This window comes from Pseudorca crassidens, chromosome X, assembly GCF_039906515.1.
Source record: "Pseudorca crassidens isolate mPseCra1 chromosome X, mPseCra1.hap1, whole genome shotgun sequence".
In the NCBI taxonomy this organism is placed as follows: Eukaryota; Metazoa; Chordata; class Mammalia; order Artiodactyla; family Delphinidae; genus Pseudorca; species Pseudorca crassidens.
Genome location: NC_090317.1, coordinates 125,687,515 through 125,697,782, shown reverse-complemented (window position 1 = coordinate 125,697,782; position 10,268 = coordinate 125,687,515). Strand labels below are relative to the sequence as shown.

At 43.6% G+C, this 10,268-nt stretch overlaps 1 long non-coding RNA gene across 1 annotated transcript in view; it reads left to right on the top strand.

The window, feature by feature from the left end:
- Nucleotides 1-6,892: 6,892 nt before the first annotated feature.
- Nucleotides 6,893-10,268, top strand: part of LOC137217635 (uncharacterized) — a 59,025-nt gene continuing 55,649 nt past the window's right edge. The window contains exon 1 of the long non-coding RNA XR_010940155.1: nt 6,893-7,159. This is a non-coding gene — a long non-coding RNA (uncharacterized lncRNA). The remainder of the gene's footprint in view (nt 7,160-10,268) is intronic.

Sequence of the window (10,268 nt, the reverse complement as noted above, 5' to 3'; positions counted from 1 at the left end):
TTGGAGGTTTCGTAGTGCCTTGCTACTCACATTTGATCCAGGGACCAGCAGGATCAGTATCCCCTGGGAGCATATTTGCAACACAGACTCTCAGGCGCCACTCCAGACCCGCTGAAGCGGAATCTACACTTCGCCAAGGTCCCCCAGGATTCATGCACATTGAAGTGTGAGCAGCTGCCCTGGGGCATTAGGCCCTGCGGGAGGACCACTGCTTATCAATCAATGGCTCCAAGCCCTTCTCAGCTAAAACACCCAAGAATGATTGCTTCACGCAAGTGACACAGCGTCATGAACACGCCCCATGCTCTGCAGAAGTGCGTGGGCAACGGCACAACCCTCTCCCACTTGAGCTCTCTTGCAGCTGCTGTAGCCGACACTGCAGTGACACAGCAGTGTGAGTGCGTGCTTTAGGGGGCAGCTGCTGCCTGAACTGCTGCTCCGACCCGCAAGTGCCTCTCAGGAGGCGAGGAAGAGGCCCATTTGTCCCCTCTTGGTCTGTGCTCGCACTTTGGTCGTGTGACCCAGTGGTCTGTCCTAGGATCCCTTTCTAGGTGCTGTGGGAATGGGGGTTGGGGTGGGATTTTTAGAGAAGCCTTGAGGTCCTGGGTACCAGTGATTCTCCAACTTGACTCATCTAGAGGGCTTGTAAAAGAGCAGATTGGTGGTCTCCCCCCCAGAGTTCCTGATTCTGTAGGTCGGAGATGGGACATGAATATTTGCATTCCTTGCAAGTTCCCGGATGACTCTACGGGCCAGCAGTATCAGCATCGCCTGGGAGTTTGCTAAAAATGCAGACTCTTGTAGATTCTCAGGCCCATTGCAGACCTCCTATCTCAGAGTCTGCATTTTAATATGATGCCGGGTGATAAGTGCACAGTGGGTCTGCAGACCATGAACTCTGAGTAGCAAGGGTCCGATGGCCACGAGAAGTTGTTTTTCCTGTTCCAGACTTGTTGGAGGTGACGGCAGCCTTTAGATCTGTCTCTGCCCCCTTTGACTGTCTGGTTGATTCAGCATCATGCCTGTCATTCCCGACCTGCACTCCCGGGCCTCAATATGAGCTGTCTTCCTTTGAATACTCCCCTCTATACCCCTGAAGGGAAATACTACTTGACTCTGCTCTGGAATATTAGTTTTCAAAAACGTAAAGAGGGTGAATGCTTAAATATCTGCCCACTTTCCCACTTCTCTCAAGGCGGTGGTGACCCACTGACTCCCCTCAACTCCCTTCCTGGGCTAGTCTGACCTCTCTGCGTGGCATTGTTGCAGGAAGGCTCCAGCATTGTATTTTAATACCCAGAGAAATGATGGTGGTGATGTGCATGTGCTGTGTAGGGTTTTGTCTGCAAAAGATTGTAGAAGGAATATAACAATGCAAAACATTTGGAAAATAGCATAGAAAATATTCGCTTACTATCCCGATGGCCTAATACATAGTTATATTTTTATATATTTTCTTCATCTGTTGAAAACCATATGTGATAGACAGAATAATGGCCCCTCAAAGATGTCCATGTCCTGAATCCCTGAACCTGGTACTTTGTTAGGTTACATGAAAACTTGGAAATTAACATTGCAGGTGGAGCAAATGTTGCTTACTGCTGATCTTAAATAGGGAGAATATCCTGGGTTATCTGGGTGGGCCCAGATAATCACAAGCGTCCTTAAAAGTGCAAGAGAGGCAGAAGACGACTCAGAGGGAAATGTGACTCTGGAAGGAAGTCAGAGTGTGGTGATGTGAGGACTCAATTGGCCTTTGCTGACTTTGAAGATGGAGGAAAGGGCCACCGCCCAAGGAATGTGGGTGCCCTCTAGAGGTTGCAAAAGACAAGGAAATGGATTCTCCAACACGGTTTGTAGAAAAGAATGCCGCCTTGAAGACTCCTGGATTTTAGCTCAGTAAGACCTATGTCAAACTTCTAACCTCCCAAATTGTAAGGTAATGAATATGTGTTATTTTAACCAGCTAAATTTGTGGTGATTTGTTACAGCAAAAATATAAAAGTAATGCACCATATTCTTCACAGTTACATCAGGCCTAAATATTTTTTTAGTGTTGCCTTAGTTTTATAATTATTTGAATGGCCATCTGTCATTCCATGGAACTGAAGTACTGTCATTCCTTCACCATACCCTCTTTTGAACTTTAGATGTGAGAAGAGCTTTCTGCATTTTCCTTTTTTAAGTTTTATTATTTTTGGAGCATATTCTACCAGAAATTAAACCTTTTCTATATTTAACTTTTTAAAAAACTCTTAAATCCACTTGAAATTTAACTTGAAATATGGCATAAGGTAAGAGTGCCTTTTTTTCCTAATTTGTTTTTTCAACAGCAAATGCTAAATGATTTTTTCTTTTCTGTTGTTTTATAATGCTTTCTTTGTTAAATATTCAATTTTATCTTAAAAAAATTCATTTTCTGGGCTACTGATTGTCTTCTACTGATTGATTTTTGTCTGTTCTTGAGGCAGTTTCACACTGTTTGAATTCTTGTTGCTTTTTAATACATATAAGTTTCTGTGAGGACTACTCTTCTCCCTTATTGCACTTCTTTTAAAGAGTACACACTTTTAAAAATTATTTTTAAATTTTAATTGTTTATTGAGGTATAATTGACATATAACATTATATTAGTGTCAGGCCTTATTGCACTTTTGTTTAATTTTTTTTTTTTTTTTTTTTGCGGTACGCGGGCCTCTCACTGTTGTGGCCTCTCCCGTTGCGGAGCACAGGCTCTGGACGCGCAGGCTCAGCGGCCATGGCTCACGGGCCCAGCCGCTCCGCGGCATGTGGGATCTTCCCGAACCGGGGCACGAACCCGTGTCCCCCGCATCAGCAGGCGGACTCCCAACCACTGCACCACCAGGGAAGCCCCCTAGATGAACTTAATTTATTGTTTCCAGCTCCTAGAAAAATCTCATTGAGTATGTGGTGTCCACTGCCTTGGCAAACACCTTCAAAACGCTTACTTAGACTTACAGTCAAAGCCCTCAATCATGTGACCCTACTTTTCCTATTTCCATTTTTCACAAACTTCATATAGTGAAGCCATTTCTTTTGTATCTTCCGTATGGATCGTTTTCCATTTTATGAGTCTTTTTGTATTCTTTTCTCAGTCCAGGTTGCACTGCTCACAGTGAAATTATCTGTGATTTGTCTTAGGAGCTCTTCTCAACAGCTTGATGTATGAAGAGTGTGACTGTTGGAATCAGACAGCCCTGGGCTTGAATCTCAGCTCTGTTACTTACTAGCTGTGTGGCTTCGAATAAGTCACACAACCTCCTTGTGCATCAGTTTCCTCTTTAAAATGAGGTTAGCAGCATTTTCTTTGCCGGGTTGTTAATTGGATTATAGCTAATGTATACAAAGAATCTAGCGAGATCCCTGGCACATAGAAGGCAATCAATGAATATCACATTCATCTCATGATTTTATTATCCACCCTCATTAAACCATAAATTCTTTAAGAATAAGGGCAGTTTACTATTCGTACATGTATACCCCATGGAACCTAGAATATAATAGGTGCTTAATAAACATTTACTATTTCAATTTCCTCCTCCCTCTCCCTGTCTTATTAAAATCCCTTTCATTCTCCAAGGCTCCTGCTGCAGCCCCATCTCCTTTCTGACTCATCTTCACCACCTTCACTACACCTAAACTAGGTGGGTGAGTGCAAGGGAATGATGTAGAATGGAGGACAAGGGAGAAAAATAAGGGTTCATGGGAGACAGTCTGTCAGATTTCTTCTAGCTCTAACTTTTTATATAATTTTGAGATTTTATGGGGAGGGCGTTATTACTGAGTTTTTGTTAATGTGCCCCAAATGTATATACTAGGGCTTCTTATCAGGCCATTTAAAACTCAACTCAAAATGAGAAAATATTTGCAAAAGACACATCTGATAAAGGACTGCTGTCTAAAATATACAAAGAACTCTTAAAACTCAGTAATCAGAAAATAAACAACCCTTTAAAAAAGGGGCCACGGCTTCCCTGGCGGCACAGTGGTTAAGAATCCACCTGCCAATGCAGGAGACACGGATTCGAGTCCTGGTCCAGGAAGATCCCACATGCCGTGGAGCGACTAAGCCCGTGCACCATAACTACTAAGCCTGAGCTCTAGAGCCTGCGAGCCACAGCTACTGAGCCCGTGTGCCACAACTACTGAAGCCCTCGCGCCCTAGAGCCCGTGCTCTGCAAAGAGAGAAGCCACCGCAGTGAGAAGCCCGTGCGCCGCAACCAGAGAAAGCCCACGTGCAGCAACGAAGACCCAACGCAGCCAAAAATAAATAAAATTAATCAATTAAATAAAAAATGGGCCAAAGACTTTAACGGCCACTTCACCAAAGAACACGTACAGATGGCAAGTAAGCATATGAAAAGGCGCTCCGCATCATATATCATCAGGGACATACAAACTAAAACAAAAATGAGATGTCACTGCATACGTGTTAGAATGGCCAAAATACCAAGTGCTGACAAGGATGTGGAGCAACAGGAACTCTCATTCACTGTTGGTGGGAATGTAACGGTGCAGCCACTTTGGAAGACGGTTTGGTGGTTTCTTACAAAACTAAATGCACTCTTACCGTATGGTTCAGTAATTGCGTTCCTTGGTATTTATACAAAGAAGTTGAAAACTTAAGTCTACACCAAAACCTGCACACAGATGTTTATAGCCGCTTAATTCATAATTGCCAAAACTTGGAAGCAACCAAGATGTCCTTCAGAAGGTGAATGGGTAAATAAACAGTGGTGCATCCAGATGGTAGAATATTCAGTGCTAATAAAAACTGAGCTACCAAGCCATGGAGACACCTTAAATGCATATTACTAAGTGAGAGTAACCAATCTGAAAAGGCTATATAATGTATGATTCCAACTATACGACCTTCTGGAAAAGGCAAAACTATGGAGACAGTGAAAAAAGCAGTGGTTGCCAGGGGTTGAGGGGCGGGAGGGATAAACAGGCAGAGCGCAGAGGATTTTTAGGGCAGTGAAATTACTTTGTATGGTACTACAATGATAGATACATATTATTATACATTTGTCAAAACCCACAGAATGTACAACACTAAGAGTGAACCCTATGGACTCTGGGTAATTATGTGTCCATGTCGGTTCATCCACTGCAACAAATGTATCACTCTTATGGGGATGTTGATAACCGGGAAGGCTATGCATGTGTGGGGTAGGAAGTATATGGGAATTCTTTGTACTTTACTCTCAGTTTTGCTGGGAACCTGAAACTACTGTAAAAAAATAAAGTCTTTAAAAAAAAACCCAAAGCTCAACCCAACCCTCACCATATTATACTCATTTTTCAGACAAGGAAATGTAGAAACAGAGAAGTTAAGTGGCAGAATCAGGACTTTTATCTCAATTCCTTTGCCTTCCAAGCCCATGATCTTTCTATTCTATCACACTGAAGCGACGCTCTGCCCATGACCTCTTAGACTGCAGAAGTGTGCTTGGTTCCTTTGCCAGACAGGCTAGCAGGACCAGGAGTCAGTGTGTCGGAGATCAGCCCTTGATAATGATGGGCAGTGTCAGTGGATAACAGTCCCAGCCTCCTTACCTGGTAAGACACAAGCGGTGCTGTGAACTGTGGTGATGGCCTTGGCTGAGATCAAGGGCCTGACCTGTCTGTGATAAGTTAGGTGCAGAACATCAGAGTGAGCATTTAGAAACGTTTAAAACAACTGGACCAAGGTATTCTGTGTCTTTTGATTCTCATAATTAAAAAAGACTGTACTTGGTATGCCTGTTTTTTAAATTTCATTTATTCAGTGATTCATTTGTTGCATTTACAAAAGTCTTGTTTTGCAATGGATTGGACATTTTAAAAAAATTCGTCCTTCACCACAGGAGTTTGAGAAACACTATGCTATAGCAAGGGGTTGACAAACTACAGCTGCCTGTAGGGTTGGCTGCCCGGTTTTGTAAATAATGTTGTACTGGAACACAGCCATACCCACTCGTTTACGTATTGTCTCTGGCTGCATTTTTTGTACAATGGCAGAATTTAGTCATTGTGACAGACGCTCCATGGCTCTCAGAGCCTAAAATATTTACTCTCTGCCCTTTACAGGAAAGGTTGGCTGACCTCTGTTCTACTCTGTCTCCCCGAGTTGCCCAGCTGGATTGAGCTGCAGGGCTGATTTGCTTGTTAACACCCCTTTTATTGCCTTCTTTTCCTCCCCTGTCTCATTTTCTTACTCCCTGCCAGTGCTTGCTAGAGCTCCTCCCAAATAAACAACTTGTACTTACATTCTTGACCGCAGGTCAACTTCTGGGGGAAGCCAGAATGCCCACATCATGTCCTCATTTGTCCTAATTCTCGGCCAGATTTCCTAGCAGAGTAGGGAGCACTTACTAGCAGCGTCAGCCACAGCACAGCAGTTAAGCTATCAGTCCCGTCTCTTCTACACCAGCGTGTGAAAATTCAGCTTTGTGGGCGTGCATTTTTCTGATTCATTTACTCTGTCTTATCAGGCGGCACCTCGGTGCCAGGGATGGTGGAGGAAAGGATAAAGAGGGGGAGAAGGAAAGAAAATCCCATATTGCCCTACATAGGGATGCTCTCTTTTTACAACAGCAACCTGCTTGGAGCCGATCCCGAGGTGTCCGTGCACCTGAGTCTTGGCCAGTGGTTCTCAGCCTCACAGGACGTGGCCAAGTCATGGCTGACCCCCATGTTATTGCTGCTGCTTTCATTTGTCTCTGTCTGCCTCTCTTAATTACTTAGGTCACTTCAGACTTTAATTCTGTCTCCTAAAGTGTAACACTGCCATAATTAGGCCGTATGTTAATTAGCAAGATGACGTCTTGTCACTCATGAGCAATTTGGATCATCCCAGAAAGTACCATAGAAAGGGCAGCTCGGCAGGAAGAGGAAGTCTAAGGAGGCTGGAAGTGACTCTTTGCTCAGCCCAAAGTACCTGGAGAGCAGGAGAAAATGGCAGGATGCAAGAGGGGGAAAGGATGGGGTCACACAAAGAAAAAGAGCTAGACTTGACCTCTTTTCCACTCCAGGAATGAGATGTAAGCCAGGAGGCAAGCCTGAGGCCGAGAAGCCCCCAGGGACGACAGAATCTCCTGCAGGACTGGAGGTGGCCGGGGCTGAGGTTGTGGTCCTGATGGCGGCCGCAGGCAAGGTGAGTGTCAGGCATGCTCCTGTCTCTTGTCTCTGAAAGCCTGTGGGGATGCCAGTCAAAAACCACAGCCCATCTCTGCCTCTGTGGCCACACTCCGTGCCCTCCAGGAAATCTGAAAGAGTGGGGTCCTGGGAGTTTGGGGACTGTTTCTACATGTTCTTCACTAACTTAATGCTGGTTTCCCCATTTTCTGTTAACTAAACTTATTTTCTGACAGTCTTGGAATAAGAAAATTGGAAAGAGGATTGGGCAGGTCACGATGATTTCCTATTTCAGATAGTGTCACCTTTATCACTCAGGAGACAATTTTTCCAGGAAACTAACTACTCAGGGAATTCATGATTGGGAGCAATGACATATGAATTATAAAGATATTAACCTCCCTCCAGTTTGCTGTCAAAAAACATAATGTGATGGGAATGTGTATTTGCCTGGATTTCAGAGAAAGGCATTTGACACAAAATCTCTCAAAGCATACCAAAGGGGACAATTTGAAGGGTAAAGTTTGTGATAATAATAATATGAATAAGTATTATTATTTTTGCTAATATTTGTTGAGTTCCTCCTACTATACTCCAGACTATTACAGGCATATTACTTCTAATACTCCTAAACAGTCCTTCAAGGAAAGTATTACTATCCCTGTTCAGTATGAGGCTCACGGACATTGGATCACACTCAAAGATCACACTGCCAGCTGAGACCAAACTGAAATCCATGTTTGTTTGTTTGGTTTTTAAGTCTCAAATGTGGGCTCTTGTCAATGTACCGGGGTCACTAAACTTGTTCTGTAACGGGCGGGGCATTTTCAGCTTTGCTCGTCATACAGTGAGTGTTGCAACTTCTCGATTCAGCTCTCATAGCACTAAGGCAGCCATAGATAATACATTAATGAATGGGCGTGTCTGTGTCTCAATCACACTTGATTCACAGACACTAAAATTTGTTTTTAATATCATTTTCATATGTCATACATTATTATTATTTGGATTTCTTCCCCCAAGTATTTAAAAATGGTAAAATCATTCTGTTCATGGGCCATACGAAAACAGGTGGCAGCCCACGTTCGGCCCATGGGCTGTGGTTTGCTGAACCCTGCACTAAATAAAGCTTACTAACGTTGACTTATGAGACTATTGAAGAGAACGTAACCGAGCTATGTATTTCACCCGAGGGAGCCAAGTCAGCTCCGGGGAAGTCAGTTGGACCCAAAGCTGTAGGAAACGGTCGTTCTCATTGTGGCTCTACCATCAAGTTAAATGTGTAGGTTTAGAGACATCTCAAAAATTCTGGGTCTTGCGCTCCTCATCTCCCGAATGCGATCCCTCAGAGCTCCACTGTTCTTTGATTCTAATCAGAGTGTGCCTGCAGAGTCAGAATTTGGATCTAAGATGACTACTTGCATGGTCCCTTCATCAGTACGGGGTGGACTAGGGGAGAAGTAGGTTTGTGGATGCCAGCAAGTTCGGTTGTGAACAAGTTAAGTTTGAGGCATCTAATAGACATAAGTGGAGGCAGTTGCATAGAAGAACCTGGAGGTGGGGGAGAAGGCAGGACTGGAGATTGAAATTTGGGAGTCATCGGCACATAGGCTGAATCTGGGTATAGCGTGGCATTGAGTAAGATCTTTAGGGCAAGACTTTATAACCTGGGCACTATTGACACTTGGGGTGGGATAATTCTTTGTTGCAGAGGCTGTCCTGTCCTATAATATACACTGTAGGATGTTTAGCAGCATCCCTGGCCTCTACCCACTAGATACCATTAGCACACCTCCCACCCCACCCCCAGGTGTGGCAACCAAAATTGTCTGCACACAATGCCAAATGGCCCCTGGGCTGAAAATCACCCTTGGTAGAGAATCAGTGTTTTAGGGAAAAGGCTGAGGATGGTCCCTAAGGACTCTGGCTTTGGAGGTCAGAAAGTGGAGAAGGAAATGGGAAAAGAGACCGAGAAGGAGTGGCCAGGGAAGTAGGAGAAAAACTCCTATGTGAGGTCCCAACTGTTTAGGCTGGACTTGGCCTAATGGTTGCAGAAAGGCAGAGGTGGAAATCAGACAAGAAGTAATGGCCCATAGCTCAGCGCGGAGGCCCAGCAAGCTCCACCATATTTCCTTTATGCCCGCCGCCCCCCCCCCAGTGGTGGTAGAAGGACCAGGGGCACAGGAAGCATTAAGGCCATGCATTTTCTAACTGCGTGGAGCCTGAAGACAGTGCAGCGGGCAGAGCGTTTTCTGGTAGGGAATGGTGGTTAAAATAAATAAGAGGTTAAAAGTAACATTTAGAAACCAAAGATAGAGACCTTTACGTGTTTCTTTTTCTTTCTCATTTTATTTTTAGAATAATCCTCAGAGGATAAAAACAGTATTGTCTGGGTGCAGGAGAAAAATAAGAACAGAAATAGAGTTGCTATGGTTTTGAGGAAAAGCAAAAGTGACTTAAGACCTCGGACTTTTGCCATCCTGAGCTGTAGGATGGACCCTCTTTGCTTTGTGATCTCTTCACTCACTTCATGCCTAACGGTAATATAAAAAAAAAAAAGTGAATAGATCGTGTGAACTTTTTTTTGAAATTGGGATAGAGTTGTTTTACAATGTTGTGTTAGTTTCTACTGTACAGCACAGGGAAGTAGAGTTCCCTGTGCTGTACAGCAGGTTCTCATTAGTTATCTAGATCGTGTGAACTTTATACATTTGAGAATCGAAGAGCTCTGACTTAATAAAGACCCAATATAAAGGTTAAAAAAATAAATCCCTCATATTGAAATGAATGTCATTAGACAGGAGTGCCTCAGCCACATGCCTGATACTAAAGACCAAAAGAAGGGGAAATGTCTGCTTTTCCCTTTTTATTTAAGTGTTCTTTCTCCAAAATGGAGATAATAAATTTACCTCATGAAGTTATTATATAAAAGTGCCTAACAGTGCCTTGTGCATAGTGAAATCCAAATAAGATTATTAGCTGAGTTAATGTCAATGTATTGTATCAGTGTCAATCACCTGGTCTTGGCTGTGGATGTAAGGTATGTATGTAAGGTATGTAAGATGTTCTCACTCGGAGAAGCTGGGTGCAGGGTACACAGACCTCTATATTATTTTTGTAGCTTCTTA